The 16,243-nt window shown below is 41.6% G+C and overlaps 1 protein-coding gene across 1 annotated transcript in view; it reads left to right on the top strand.

Moving 5' to 3' along the window:
- Positions 1 to 16,243, top strand: part of SEMA6D (semaphorin 6D) — a 415,405-nt gene that overhangs the window by 245,356 nt on the left and 153,806 nt on the right. Inside the window, exon 4 of the mRNA XM_072962494.1 lies at positions 7,828 to 7,859. The gene's annotated coding sequence lies outside the window, so the exon portion shown is untranslated. The remainder of the gene's footprint in view (positions 1 to 7,827; positions 7,860 to 16,243) is intronic.

Raw genomic sequence — 16,243 nt, 5'->3', positions numbered from 1 at the left:
CAGGTCCTTATGAAACACATGGGGAGGGTGCCGTGTGATGACAGAGGCAGAGATTGGAGTGATGTGGCTACAATTCAGGGAATGTGAAGGACTGATCAGTGCCCATCCAGCCCTCTGGCAGAAGCTAGCAAAAGGCAAATGGGGATTCTTTCCTGAGTCTCAGAGGGAGCCTGGCCCTGCTGACACCTTCATTTCAGACTTCTGGCCTCCAGAACTGTGAGAGAATAAACTTCTGCTGTTCTAAGCTCCATTGGTGGTACTTTGTTATAGGAACGTTCAGAAACTAACGCAGCATCTCTCATACAATTGCACTCAGATCTTGCCTGGGACTGGAACCAACTGGAAATTTTACTGGGCTGAATGTCCAATGGCAGGTCCTCACCTGGAATGATAGAAATGCCTGGAGGCTGGGCAGGCATCATCCTCTCTCTCCCCGCCATCACCCCACGTGGCCAGTTCGGGTTTCCTCATAACAGTAATCTCAGGCTAGCTGGACTTCTTCCATGGCGAGCAGTTGCCCCGAGAGCGAGTGTTCCAGGAGACCCAGGTGGGAAGTGCAAGACTGCCTTTGACCTAGCCTTAAAAGTTACACAAGGTCCCTGTGTTGCATCCTTTTGCCCAGAAAGTGAGTCACAAGTCCAGCCTAGCTTCAGAGAGAGGGAAAGAAAGCAAAAGGATGCGAAGACCAGGAGGAGTGGTTGGTTGTAGAGTCATTTTTGTGGACTGGCCAACACAGCACGTGAGTTGGAAACAATTCTTTAAAGAAGTTTGATCTCTAAGGAGTAGAAAGGTGGGTGGGAGGTTTTCATTTGTTTTTTGATTTGAGAGATTGATGGGAAAGATGTGCTGAAAGTCAAAAACGAGGAGAGGAGAGCTACGAGAGGATAGGCTGCAGGGTTTGGTTGGAGGGCGCAGCTTTCACTGTGTCGGGAGAAAGGCGGGTGAGGGTGGGTGAGGACACCGCAGACGGATAGATGGAGAGCGGCTGTGCGGGTGCGGACAGAAGTTTCAGCTTGTTGGGGGAGTTCCTTTGTATTGGCTTCTAGTGTCTCTGGGTGTGAAGAAGCCAGATTATCTGCTGACCCTGATGAGACATGTGGTAGGAGGGAGAACTTGGGGAGAGTGACATTTTGAAAGGGCCACAGTGGAGGCTGGAAAGAGAGATGACTATGATCAACATATGCCAAAAGGCCCAACACCTCCTCAGTATGAAACAATAAACTTGGCGGGAGTAGGAGTGAAATCCAGGGGTTGGGGGAGCAGTCGTCTCCTGCTGTCAGTGGCATCCTTGGTAACATTCTCTGAGTTTTCCAGCCCTTACAGAAGTCTCTAAGGTGAACTAAATGTTATTTCTGGAATCCAGGTAATGGGAGCTGGAAAAATATGATCATTGCTTCATAAGTGCATTTCATTAAAAATCAATACCTTTTTATTTGGTTGGCTATAAGAGAAGGATTAGTGGGGAAGAAAAATGTTGTGAGCCAGAGTTTAAGCATCTCATCCAAGCACACTTAGAGAATGGCTTACCCTTTTGTTGTGAAGGAATTTTCCCCATCCTTCTTCATTGCCTTCAGCAGTACTTGAAGTGGAAACTCAGGACCCAAGATTTGGAATTTTTGGGCTCAGACAGCACAGATTAATTGTATCTCATCATGAAACTGTAGTCGTGTTGGGGGCATTTTTCTGTGACTGACTTCCTGGGTGCGGGTGAGAGGCAGATTCGTTTTTCTCAGCGTTCATTTCAGCTTTAAGTGTGGCCATTTTTGTCAATGATTGTGGAGTGAGCTTCTGTGATTAGTCATTTAACTGTATGGTAATTGCAAGCTAAATAGAGTGTTTACAACAAACCCCTTGCTTAGGAGACAGAGACTATGTCAAATTACATCCTATGAAAATTACATAAATAAAAATTTGCATCTAGAAGGGCCCTTCATGAAAATTATGACAAGACTGTGGAATTTTTTTTTTACATCCAACAATTATTCAGCACCACTGCACATGTATTTGGCTTGGTTCATTATGAAAAGTAACAATATTGGCAACCACATTAATTGTTTCCCTTATCCGATTAGTGACAAAGTACCATAATGAACATAACCTTCCAGAATGGATTCACTGATCGCGTAAACAAAGCCAGGTCTTGGCACAGGACAGATCATGAAAAGACGGGCTTACCCCTCTGCCACTTTCTAAGAGCCACAATAGGACCACTCATCTCTGCTGTGTCCTTCATTCTAACTTGGTCTGGAATTTCAGAGCATTCACTACTCTTTGTCCCATGATTAGGCAAGAAAAGGTCTCTACCTTCAATCCAAACATGGAATTACATGAGAAATTCTGAAAATGAGAGTTTTAATTTAAGCTCTCGGGTTTGGACAATTGCCTGGAAAGACTTTCTTTTTTTAATAATCAGAACAAAAGCTTCAAACATCCGGAGATTCTCCCTTCTTTCAAAAAGCTGAAAGGAAATATTTCAGGGTGAAATGGTGTCACAGTCGACTAGGCCTGAGGGAATTTAAATTCATCAGTGTGGAGACAACATAATTCACTGTCTTGGGCTCAGCAAGAGGGACGGGTGCCATTAAGTCTCGCAGACGTGAAAGGATGGTATTTCTTTCTCTGTAGAGCCGAAATCACTGTTACAGGACTCATTTTGCCCAGTTTCTCCAGGTACAGGCATACAAACACATTCTTCGCTTTGAGTGTAGAAATTCCACATCTTTCGCCCTGACTCCAGGGTTTTTTCCTCCTCATTTCCCTCCTCCTTCTTCTTTTGCTCTTCAAAGGCCAGTACTTTTTCTGAAAATACTTTCCCATGTCTGAAGTTAGCGGATTCAGTACATTACAGACAACTAAGATGCTTCTATGTGTGTTCCTCAGGGACACCCACAGATTTATTACAATCATTACATCCTTAAGAGAATTTACAGAAGACATTCATTCATTCACGCTTTAAATGAGCCATTACTGGGTACCCATTGGACACTGACCCTGTGCTGGGCCCTCGGCCTCAGGATGTGAACTTCTAGGGACAAACTGTTCATTGAATAAGTAGCAGTGCCTGCATCCAAGAAACTCCCCACCTAATGCGGGAGGCAGATGACACAGCAAGTTAGAATACAATGTGATGAGTGTTCTAGAATAAGTAGGAACCGTTACAGAGGGAGCACAGGGAGGCAAGTACCCAAGCATGAGGAAGCTGAGAAAGGCCCGCACAGTGGTGTGCATGTCAGATTCTGAAAGATGAGCGGGTGTGTATCAGGTGAAGAAGAAACTGTGTCTGAGGGCATGTGTGCATGTGAGAGAGAAAAAGAGAGAGAGTGTGTGTGTGTGTGTGTGGAGAGGAGTGTGAACACTAATATTCCAAGCAAGGGGAAGAGCACGTGCAAAGGCATGGAGGTGGAAGTCGTATGGGGGGTTCTGGAAACAGCGTTTACTGCAGCTGGAATCTGGGATCCAGAAGGTGTCCAGGTAGGGGCAAGGGGGTAATTGAGAAGAAAGAGAGGTACCCAAAATGGAAAGAAGCTGTGACCTTCATTGCAGAGTTTGGTCTTTACCACTGGCGAATCAGATGATGGTCTTTTAAGAAAGAGACAAAATCACATTCAACGAAAGACAGCTCTTCTAGTTAGGTGGGAGGAACTGCGTTGAAGAGAATCAGTGGGCGTGAGAGAGGCCGTGAGAAGACTGCTGCCCAGACCAGGGAGAGTTGAACCAGGCCAGTGACTGAGGGACTCAGAGGAGAGTCTGGTCTAGAAAACATCCCCAGAGCACAGGAGCCGTGACTGAACACAGGTGCTAGCAAGTCATTTGGGATCTTGTGTACCAGGGGAACATCCTACGGCGCCTGGGTTCCTAGAAGACTCCTTGGGGGAGAGTCCCCATCCTAGCCTTGGACCAGCCACCTCTGAACAGAGGTTCTGAAAGTTTAGAAACTGGAAGTCCTAACACCACCTGAGGCCCTGATGAGCCTCTGATTCAGCCGATGTGAGGAGAGGTTCGAGAATTTGCCTGTCTAACAAGATCCCAGGTGGTTTTGATACGGCTCCCCTGGAGCTGACTTTGAGAACCACTGCTCGGGACTGTGTAAGTAATTATGTATCCAGAGAAAAAGCCAAGTTATCTTGTTTAAGCCACTGTTATGTTGTTGTCCTTACATACAGCAGAGCCTAGTGAAGTGATCAGGAAGAGAGAAAGCCTAGAAGACATGGCTGGGTCTGATGGGAGGGGAGAGACCATCTCCCTCAGAAGGACCAAGCCTTCCTCCCCACAGGGCTTCCTCTAAACTGGCCTGGTCGCCTGCTCCCTGCAGTGCTGAGCTCACTTCCAGTCCACTTAGCTAATATTTCTTGAGTGTGGGTCAAAGACTCCTTCAAAGTTACCACTGAGGAGTTGGAGAACGGTAGGCCTGTTAGCTATAATTGGCAGGTCAGGATGTGGAGCTGATTTAGGGGGAAATTACAGGCTCCTTCCGAGAGCATGCTATGCAGAATTCTGGTTTTGCAGAATGTGAATAGATGCTACGTGCAAAAGAAAGTTTCCTGGGGTAAATGACAACATTTTTAAAATGAGAGATAAAATTAACATTTTCTTTATTTCAAAAGAACTCTGAATATATAATATTATTTTCTAAGAATCCCTGAGAGGGGATTGGACTGTGAAGCACCCACCACTGCTGCCACACCCTTCTGTCCTGAAACCAGGAACTCCTCTGCTTTGGAAGCATCTCAGGGGATGAGTATATAAACCCAGCGGAACATTGCCTCCAAGTTCTTTGTAGAAGAACTTTATAGCAGTGACTCCCAAAGAGTAGCTCACTGACTGGCACTGGTCTGTGACAGAGTTATTATGAATCTTCAGCAATCTGGAAAATGTGAGGACAATGTAGTACGTGAACAAGTTTATTTTTTTTCCAAATTAAAGTTTATCTTTATTTTGAAATTAGGTGTTTCCAATGCTTTTGGTGTTAAAATTTTCCTTTTCAGTAAAATGATGGTGGTGGGTGGAAGAGATGACCAGTTCTCAAATATGTTTATATGTTTTCAGTTAAAAGCTGGCATCTTTACATCAGTCCTTTTGTTTTAGCTTAATTGTATCACACTGTGAGATTCTTAGGTTCTGTCATCTAGTCCAAACCCAACATTTGTAGATGAAGTAAGTGAAGTCCTGAGGCTGACACAAAGAAAATGATAAGAATATGTTTATTATAATTTATGCAAACTCCATGTGTGTTGGAACCACCCTCGAGGACTTCATGGCATGTATTTGGGCACTCCGATGCCTTTCATAACATTAATTATTATAGGAAGTTGAAAGGTTTGTGCTGTCACAAGCAAAGCATGAAATGTTTAATGAATTGGTGGAAAATTAGAACCAGCAGGATGCCATGTGTCCATGTCGGTATTTTGGTTCTAGGCAGATCCAAGACAGTACATGATTGATTATGATTAATTGTATTTACTTACATAGTTCTTTTTCTGGATGTTTCCATCTGAACTGAGAGGGGGTAAAAATTAAGCAGACGCCCGGGAATTATTGAAGGTCACAGCTAAAGTTTTCCATTACTCTTTCAGATCACCCCCATTTATACACTAATCCTAAAGTTAGTTCATCTGTCTGTGTGAAAGTGTTTTCATCTGAAAAAAAATGAAAGAATTGGATGAATTTTTTTTCTGAAATACTTCCAGCTATATATGTCCAGGATTCTATGACTTACCTGGAGTTAAACAATAAATAAGGGCCATGTTAATAAGAGTCTTTATTACCTAAACTTTCTGCTTTTTCAGTGATTTATAGGTAACCAAAACAAAACAATGCTTAAGGCAGGTCGGTTATCTATTTGGCAATCATAACAGAGAAGGAAAAACATTTGCAAGTAATGAACACATTGTAGTTACATATGAAATCCTATTCATCAAGCTTAAATATTTATTGCATACACATTCTGAGATGGGATATCAGTACAACAGACCTGCCCACCCAAGGGTTGGCACTTGGCACAGCTTGAGATCACTTTTCATATCTTCCTAAGTCTTTCTGTCTCAAAATGACTGCCTGATCAAAGTCACCTGGAAAGTTATTGAAAATAAATATTCCTGGGCACTAACCCTTGAGAGATTCGGGTTTAGTGGAGCTGGGCTAGAGCTCAGAATCTGCATTTTCAATAAGCTCCCCTGAGGGACTGTCATGCACACATAAATGTTTGTGCTAGGGGCGTGATGCTTCCAGATGCCCAAACAATAAATAGTGGAACAGGGTCGGGGAGGAGATCGGAGCAGAGGAGGATGCCGGTTGCGAGGTGCCGGTAGTTCTCGCTTTATTCCAGCCAGTGCCAAGAAACCAGCTGCTTCTCTTTTTCACCCCCTGTCTTTCCTGAAAGGTCAACAAACTTCCCACTTAGAGAAGCCTCTTCCTTTGAAAGTAGTTCTGAAGTCAGTGTAGTGGTGAGGGTGGGAGTGGTGCAAAGCAGTAGAGGCTGTGGATGTACTGGGGAAATACCTTAATTTTTTTTTTCTCAAAAAGTATCTGTAGTTTAAGGAAACTAAGGTGACAGTATAAACTCTTCAGATGAGTTTAGATGTCATCGTGTAAGTAGACTTCCAACTAAGAGACACACGTGATAATTCAATACAACTTAAAACATACACATTAGATTTTAAATATATAAGAAATATATATTTTTCAGTACGCTTTCAAACCTTGCTTTTTCTATTTTCTTCCATTTTTGAAGTTCACTGTATTCTTGAATGTTGATTTTCTTTCTCTCGTTTAAATCCAGTACATTATTGTGTACAAAGTGTTGTTTCTGTCCTAAGGCTAAGAATGTTCTAGGTGAACTAATCAATCAATTTTGCCCATTAAGAAAGAGCACCGAAATAAAAAGAATGCTAACCCTTTGATTGACTTGGTACCTGTTTGCTAAGTTTTTTTTTTTTTTTTTAATGACAAAACACCAAGAAGGGAAACAGTCCTACACCTTAAGGAGAGGAAATCACGCAGGTCCCGGGGAACTGTGTGACATTTGGGGAAAAATTCTCAAATCCTGGAGTATTGATTACCCTTAACATCACCTGGTGGTAGTGGTGGTATTTTTAATTAAGTCTCTCTAGCCCAAGTCGGAAGATGCACATATTTAAAATGTAAAATAAATGTTTCTGCAAAGCAAACTGAGAACAAGGCATGGTGTTCACCTAACTCCACAGTAGTTTTCACTCAGTGCCATTCAGAAGATCTTCCTTCAGTTTTCAGACTGTTAGGCTTATAGTATTAATGGAGTAACTGATTCATTGTGTAGGCTATGAAGCTTCCAGGTTGTTATCTCCAGGTTTGGAGTATTGTGTGTCTGAACCTGTTGGTAATGTGTGTCCTTCCAGCCTAACCGCTACAGTTGAGCAGTTTATGAAGAAAACTGAGATACGATGTTGAATTTCATGAAACAGGGTGTCTCAGCACAAAGAAAATTTTTTCTCATCTGTGGAATGAGATAAAATAAGATGTTGTGGACCAGAGGTCTTTTAAGTTGTTCAAAGTTCAAAAAAAATTCTCAACTACAATGTCTAACCTGCCACAGTTTTTTCCTCAAGTCTGCTGGTGGATGCTTTTCCTCAGCTGAGCATATTCCTAATTTAATAGTGGCATTAAATAGAGAAACGGAATTCAGTTAGAATCCAGCTTGACTTAAGCCGTTCTCTTACTTCCACCAAGAGAAAAATGACATGTTGTTTTACTAAATTAGGAGGCACACCACCGCTGTGTTTAATGCAGGGTTGCAGTGGCAAGGTCAGAAGTAACAGGAAATTAATCCATTTCTCTTTTTTCTTTTTTCAGGTTTTTGACCATACCTACCAACCTTCTCCAAGGTAAACAATATTATACTCTTTTTTGATTTGTTGGGAAAATCCAGCCTAACTTTATTGGCTTTGAATACACTTTTACTATATGGTGTCTCAAAAAGTGTGACATTCAGATGGTGCCCAGAATCTGGTTTTTACTGGTGGTGTTAGTGATGAAAGCATCCTTCCCAAAAATGGCTTGGTGGCGTGACTAAGCAGTGGACACAGAGAGAGAAAGGGAGGGAGGGAGAGAGTCTTTTTCTTGTGTGGTTAGCTCTTCTATGAGACAGCAGGTTCTTTGTCTCTGATGTTCAAAGACAGAAGGTTTCTTTGTGAGCGGGTGTGGCAGGGTCTGCACCTCTCCTGGAGCCCATTTTGGAAGAATTAAAAAGCAGAGCTCCCCGAGCATGGACCCAGCTCTTTGCTCAAGCGAGGCCTTCCTGTCCAGGTCAGCAGGACAACATCCTCCAAGTCGTTCGGCTTTCCAGGAGTATTTGTCAAAACTAGCAATTGAGGATGCGTTCATATTATTAGAGAACACAATGGGAACCCTTTTTTTATTTCATTAGAAAATCAGGATACATTTGATGTACACCATCTGGTTTGTGAATACAGGAATAAGTTTCTCAAAAGGGCGCATTTCCAAGTTCTATGTTTCATGTGCTTGGGAAGGAAAAACCCATAGGCAACTCTATTTTTAATGAGAGCAGTGCTAAAGCTAATAAGATTGCGGTGGACTTCTGGTATGTGCCATTTCTCCTAAACTACATGTGTTTGCGGCATGTTTGGCAGGCTTGTCCTGTTTAGAGACTAGGCTTCCAACTGAAAATTTTTCAGTTCTCCATGTGTTAACTGGAAAATGGAAAAGAGGCATCATTGTAGCAGAGAAGCTGGCTTCTTAGGTATTAATTATGGTTCTATCAAAAAGACTATTTTGAATTTATCTGCTGTTATTTATTATGTTACTTGCAGAAATGGTAAGTTTTCAAATCATAGGGAAAAAAATAAAGTTAAACTTTACTGTGTATTGTATGCTTTTTAACAGTGTTTTCAGATGCAATCACTGTTAATAAACAGTAAGCAGTAACTCAGTGAGAAAGTACAGATTTGCTCTTGAGACTCTCTGTTGAGTCCTTTAAATTTTTTTTAATAAAAAATAGAACTCTGGAATGTAACCGTCTCACTATATAGTATAGCTGTGTAAGGAATATTTTTGGACCAGAAAAGCTGCTTTAGAGGTGTAATTCCATACTTCTAAAAATCCTATATGGCAACAGACATGATTTGTGAGGCAATATGATGCTCTCCTTAACCTCTCAGTAATTGGAGGCATCTTCTGTATGTATTCCACAAGTCCGGCTCACACCGACGAAGGAAGCGTAATTACATTACTGGCAATCTCATCTAAGGTAATTACAATTGTCGCCATCAATCCAATTAAAGAGGATAACCAGCCCTACTGAATCTGAGCCCCAGAGCTTTCTAACTAAGGCCAGGCTTTGGGATATGGGTGTGATTGAGGGTTTTGAAATTTTTTATTTGCAGAAAACTGTTGCTTTGAAAATAGATACCAATGTTGAGAGAGGGGCATAGTGGGGAGAGATTGAATATTGGTAGTTTTTTTTTTCTTATTTCTAAACACAAAAATGAGTGTAGATTCTCAGCGTCAGAGCTTTAGGCCACATAAGATCTTTATGGAAAGGTTAACAAAGCATTACAAGATCATAATGGTCCTCTCTACCCATCTGGCGCCTCATCCTAAATTGGCCAACCATCCCATTATTCCTTCAGGGGCCTTCTGTCGTATTCCACTTAAAGACACAACGCACCATTTCCTGTCGTTGCACTCTATAGAAGGAAGGTGGCCTGAGTAATACCTCTCCGGAAGCTCTTGCCCTGGTTTATTTGGGTCAGGGTGGGTGGCAATGCAGTGTATCAGTAAGCATTACAGAGGCATAGTGGCGGGTGAGTGAGGTGCACATCTTACAGACTTCACCTATCTCTATGGTCCAGACCAGAATACAGGCTAACCTCCTTCTATTGTGCTTTGCTTTATTGTACTTTATAGATATTGCATTGAATTGAAGGTTTATGGCAACCCTGTGTCCAATAAGTGTATCGCTGCCATTTTTCCAACAGCATTTGCTCACTTCATGTCTCTGTGTCACATTTTGGTAATTCTCACACTATTTCAAATTTTTCATTATTATTATTATATTTGTTATGGTGATCCATGATATCAGTGATCTTTGATGTTATCCTTGTAAATGTTTTCGGGCGCCACGAGCCCCGCCCATCTAAGGCAGCAAACTTAGTCGATAAATGTTGTGTGTATTCTGACTGCTCCACCGACAAACTGACCCCAGTATCTCTCCCTCTCCTCGGGTCTCCCTATTCCCTGAGATACAACAGTATTGAAATTAGGCCAATTAATAACCCTACAGCGACCTCTAAGTGTTCAAGTGAAAGGAAGAGTTGCACGTCTCTCACTTTAAATCAAAAGCTAGAAATGATTAAGCTTAGTGAGGAGGGCAGTCAAAAGCGAGCTAGGCCGGAAGCTCAGCCTCTTGAGCCAAACAGCTAAGTTACGGATGCGAAGGCAAAGTTTTCAAAGAAGATTAAAAGTGCTACTCCAGTGAACACAAGAATTAGGTAAGAAGGCGAAACGGCCTCATTGCTGATGTGGAGAAGGTTTTAGTGGTCTAGGAGGACCATCAAAACAGCCACAATATTCCCTTGAGCCAAAGCCTAATCTCGAGCAAAGCCTTAACTCTCTTCAGTTCTGTGAAGTCCGAGAGAGGTGAGGAACTGCAGAAGAAAAGTTTGAAGCCAGCACAGGTTGGTTCATGAGGTTTAAGGAAAGAAGCCATCTTCATAACACAAAGTGCAAGGTGAAGCAGCAAGTGCTGGTGTAGAAGCTGCGGCAAGTTATCTAGAAGCTCCAGCTCAGATCATTAATGGAAATGCTACACTGACTTTCAGTGTAGACAGAACGGCCTTCTATCGGAAGAAGATGCCGTCTGGGACTGTCATAGCTAGAGAGGAGAAGTCAGTGCTTCGCCTTAAACTTCAAGGAAAAGACTGACTCTCTTAGTAGGGACTAATGCATCTGATGACTTGAAGCTGAAGCCAATGCTCAGTTAACATTCCAAGAATCCTAGAGCCCTTAAGAAATATGCTAAATCTACTCTACCTGTGCTCTGTAAATGGAACAAAGCCTGGGTAAAAGCACATCTGTTTGCAACATGGTTTACTGAATATTTTAGGCCCACTGCTGAGAACTACTGCTCAGGAAAAAAAAAAGAGAGAGCAAGAGATTCCTTTCAAAATATTACTGCTGGGGGAAGGGTACAGCTCAGTGGTAGAGCACATGTGTAGCATGCACAAGGTCCTGGGTTCAATCCCCAGTATTTCCATAAAAAAAAGTTACTGCTCATTGACAATGCACCCAGTCACCCAAGACCTCTGATGGAGACATTCAACAAGATTTATGGTATTCTCATGCCTGCTAACACAGCATCCATTCTGAAGCTCATGGATTAAGGAGTAATTTTGACTTTGAAGTCTTATTCTTCAAGAAAGAATATTGTAACATTTTGTAAGGCTATAACTACCATAGATAGTGATTCCTCTGATGAATCTGAGCAAAGTAAATTGAAAACCTTCTGGAAAGGATCCACCATTCTAGAAGCAATATTAAGAACATGTGTGATTCATGGGAAGAGGTCAAAATATCCACATTAACAGGAGTTTGGAAGAAGTTGATTCCAACTTGCATGGAGGACTTTAAGGGGTTCAAGACTTCAGTAAAAGAAGTAACTACAGATGTGGTGGAAATAGCAAGAGATCTAGAATTAGAAGTGGAGCCTGAAGATGTGGCTGAATTGCTGCAGTCTCATGTTAAAATTTAAATGGAAGAGGATTTTCTTCTTATGGATGAGCAAAGATAGTGATCTCTTGAGATGGAATCTACCCCTAGTGAAGATTCTTTGAAGACTGCTGAAATGAAAACGAAAGATTTAGAATATCACACAAACTTAGTTGATTAAGCAGTGACAGGGTTTGAGAGGATTGATTCCAATATTGGAAGAAGTTCTACTGTGGGTAAAATGCTATCTGACAGCATTGTGTGCAACAGAGAAATTGTTCCTGAATGGAAGAGTCCAATTGATGCCGCAGACTTCATTGTTATCTTATTTTAAGAAGTTGCTGCAGCCTCCCCAGCCTTCAGCAACCACCACCCTCATTTACTGGCCAGCGACATAAAGGCAAGACCCTTTACCAGCAAAAAGATTGTGACTCGCTGAAAGCTCAGATGAGAGAATTTTTTTTTAGCAATAAAGTTTTTTCAATGAAGATACGTACATTTTTTAAACATAAGATGATTGCTGAAGAGAATACAGTATAGTACAAACATAACTTTTGAAGCAAAAGACTGCTCTTGATCCTCACTGGAATTCTCAAGGACTCACAAGGGCCATGTGTCCAACTCAAACTTCTGAGGGTAGCCTCTGGCAATGGAAAGATCATAGGCACAAACTATGGGATCTGGGCTCTGGTCTTCTCGCTACTGACTTGTGCTATGACCTCAGTTTTCCCATCTCTAAAATCTGAGAGTCAATGGAGATGACCTACATTACATCATCTAACGCTAAAATGTATGCATTTCTAAGAAGGCTCGAAGAAAATTGCTTAGGACAAGGGTAAGGATTACCTCAGATGAGGTCTAGGGCCTTGGGATATGTTTCATTGGTTTGAGGTTGGGGGGAATAAGAACTTATATTCTTTTTTAAAAAGTGTATTAAAATCATACATGACTCCCCCGGTCAGTCACCACATACTCTAGCTGACCCTCAAAATGGTGTCTCTGGCATGACATTTTGGAATTGACTGGTGTGGATAGATCACAGATCATCAAGTTAGCATCAAGTTAGCAAGCTTTATACATGTCCTACTCACTCAATTTATAGCTCCAGAAACTGAGGCCCAGTGAGGTTAAGCTACTGGCCTAAGATTACACTGCAAGTTATTGACAGCAACATATTGTAGCAGAGAACTCCTGAATCCTTGTCTCTTTCTACACATTAACTATACCAAGCAGTTGGTGTATTTTTCCTCTATTACCATGCGTAAATATCTGTTTATCTTTTATTTAAAACAAACAAATGTACTGTTGGTTTCGAGGGGAAAATGCCCATGTGTTTATTAAGAAAATATTTTCATTGAACAGCACAGGCTTCGTTAAGATGTCCTTCCTGATTTTGTAAGTCTGGCAAATGAGAACTCTTGTTCTTATGAGAAGCAGTTTCTTTGGAGAATCATGCACTACGACCTTATAGCCCTTTTACTGTGACATGTTTGGTGGTGGTGAGGTACTAGCAGGGGTTCAGTGGCATTTCTGGAGGAGAGAGAAGCTGGTGCTAGAGGAGAGGTGGTTCCGCAGACAGGCAGGAGGCCTGCGGGAGGGGCAGGGCTTCTGCTGGGCTTCTGCCAAACATTTCTCTGGCCACTTTGTCTTCCTGTCTCTTCTCTTTGTTCCCTTCTTATCCCTTTCAGGACTCTTTGTACTGTCTTTGATGTAACTGAGGTCATAATTTGGCCCCAGAGAGTGTTGTACACTCTCCGTTCTCAAGATTATTATTTAAAAGTTTCCAGCTTACATGTAAACAAGGATTCTGCTCTTTTTACAGTCAAGATAATATTATTGTGGAACGGCTCCGTTTGTGTGCCAAATGGGAGCAGACTTGGATTCTCGGCTATTTCCTTAAAGGGGCACTATGGCAATTTACTTAGATGATTTAAAAGACGTGAAAATCTTTAATCCATAGATTATTGATTCACAAACTTCTCTTCCTTATGCTCTATCGCTAGGAATTATCTTTCCTAGATTAATCTAAATGACCTCATCATGACCAAAAACTAGACTAATTACATATCCTAGGGTTGGTTGTAGCTGTAGAGGGATTTTCATCTGTAGATTTCAGCAATAGAAGATGAACACCCTCTTTGCCTCTCTTGTAAAGGGAAAACAGTTCCATAATACCTGATTTGCTAGCTGTCCATTAAAAGTGCAAAGTTCATAGCTATTGTCTGGAAGAAAGGAGGCCACTTTTTTTCCACTCCATTATTCTCTTCATAATTTATTTTTCCACAGTTAAATAACAGTGTGTCAAGAAATTATAAGCATCAAATAACTTCCTATGTTTGGATATGAACATATATGTTATTACCTATAAGTGTATACTATTTACAAATCAATATATAACATATAGATTTTCTCTGGCTCCACATTCAACAAAATATCTCTTGCAAAAATCAGTGTTTCTCTTATCTGATGTATATATATATTTAAGTCATACTTTCAGCACCTTGTATGTTCAGATAAATGAACGTTTGTACGTTGAATCTTTTTCGCTTTGAAATCCATTGTAATCCCTAATAATTTCCCAAAGAAAAAACTATAAATTGTATGGAAACAATCATACACACATTACTCCTAGAATTATTACAAAGCACTTTGATTTTGTCCAGTCTGTATTCATACATTGTGGTTCATCCTTATAAAAGGAAAATTAGGCAAACAGTTAAGGATTTAATGTTCTTATAGTCAGTAAGCTCAAATAAACACTAAATGCAACCGTTTAAAACTGTATTGTGAATTTTCACTGACGTCAGACTTGTAATGTATAAGTGGCCACACTAGTTGTTCTGCTGCTGGTCTGGACTGTGTAACAAGGAGAAGAATGGAGTAGCCATAGGATTAGTGACTGTCCCTCGTGCATCTATGTTATCTACACAGTCCATCACAGAGGACTTAATAAGCGAAACTGTAAATGAACAAAATTAAAAGGCATAGTGAGGGGAGGGTGAGTGTATACCATACTCTAGCAGGAAAAACCATGTTGAGGTACAGATTTGGGGCATAATTCACTGGTTTATTGTCACCATCGAATTCCAACATATACAGAGCTTGATATAAACTAGAAATGTGGATTCATTAGTTAAAAAAAAACGGAAGCCCTTTTCAGAGGTGGCTTTGTCAGTCTCTTCCTATCTGAGTATGTATTAGCATCGCCGCCCCTCCACTGAGGAACGACTGCCTTAAGTATTTGAAGGTACACATGCAGGTCTTAACTGACCCCAAAGGAGGTCTCTGAAGTTCACTGCTTTAAAACTTATTGAAAATTGAAGTCTTTCTGCACTAAAATGGCATCTTAGCTAAATCTTAACACCTATCACCCAATTAGCCTGGCTCCGTCCCCTCTCTGCTCCTGCAGGAACTCCATACCCTGTAAATTTCCCTCTTCCCAGGGCCTCCTGGGAGTGCCCAGGTGGTGCCTCACATGTGCTCAGGAGAGACTTTTATAGGACGTGTGTTTACTTGAGGCTCCACCAGGGATGACACCACCTCCCACTACCTGCTGCTGCCCTTGCTACTTTGATGGCCTTTCGCAGCACAGGATCTGTGCAAATGGTCTGTTCTGCCCAATAGCCTTGTCTGTCTTGTTGCCCCGTCTGTCCTGTTATCACCTGGTGGCTGCTTGGAAAATATCCAGACTGTCCCAGAGCCCACAGTCGAGCAGGGAGAATGGATTTCTTCTATGGTTAAGAGAGGTCCTAAAGGAGTGTGGCTTGAACCCCAATGAGTTAATTTAGATTCTTTCCTTTTTAGCTTCTAGTCCCCACTTCCCCCAGGACCTGGCCATGTTTCCAGGATTCTGGGTCAGAGACTGATTCGAGTCATAGGCATCATGCTGTAGACAGACTCATGCTCCCCACCAACACCTAAGACTTTTACATGAGTAAGAGCATCTCTACCGAGTTTCTCCTCCATTGGGTTGAGTTCTTCCCAGGAAATTATTTAGTGCCACTGCCAGCCTACCCCTACTAGACTTCTGCTGGGGCACCATATAAGTTCAGCAGCCATTCCAGCAGTGGGTTCACCATTAACCACATCCCCTACCCCCAAGAAAAACTTTGGATTCTATATAAACAAATTTTTCTCATATCTTCACAACCAGTGTGATAAAAACTTGTAGACGTGTCTGAAACTTAGCAGTGGAAAGTAACAGGCTGAGGCTCCAGCTACATCCCCTCCACGATGCACATTTAGAAGTTTTCACTCTTTTGAAGAATTTCATAATCTGCTTCCTTCCTCAATACATTATCTTACTCATCCATAGTACAATAATTTATTCTTGGTACAATTTTTCTTCCAAACTCTTAATAGCAATACCCTGTGCTGAAATATTAAAGAGGAAATTTTCTCAGCACTTCCTAATTTTTCTCTTGCTGAAGAATATAGTTAATAAACTGTAGACATGACCACTATGATTATTTCCAACGTAGGGTGCAGAGTGAAAGAAAGCAGGATGGGGAAAGGAAACAGATACTCATGTCGCTCACTTCAA

Source organism: Vicugna pacos, chromosome 6 (assembly GCF_048564905.1).
Source record: "Vicugna pacos chromosome 6, VicPac4, whole genome shotgun sequence".
NCBI classification, from domain to species: domain Eukaryota; kingdom Metazoa; phylum Chordata; class Mammalia; order Artiodactyla; family Camelidae; genus Vicugna; species Vicugna pacos.
This window is presented reverse-complemented; position numbering and strand designations above follow the sequence as displayed.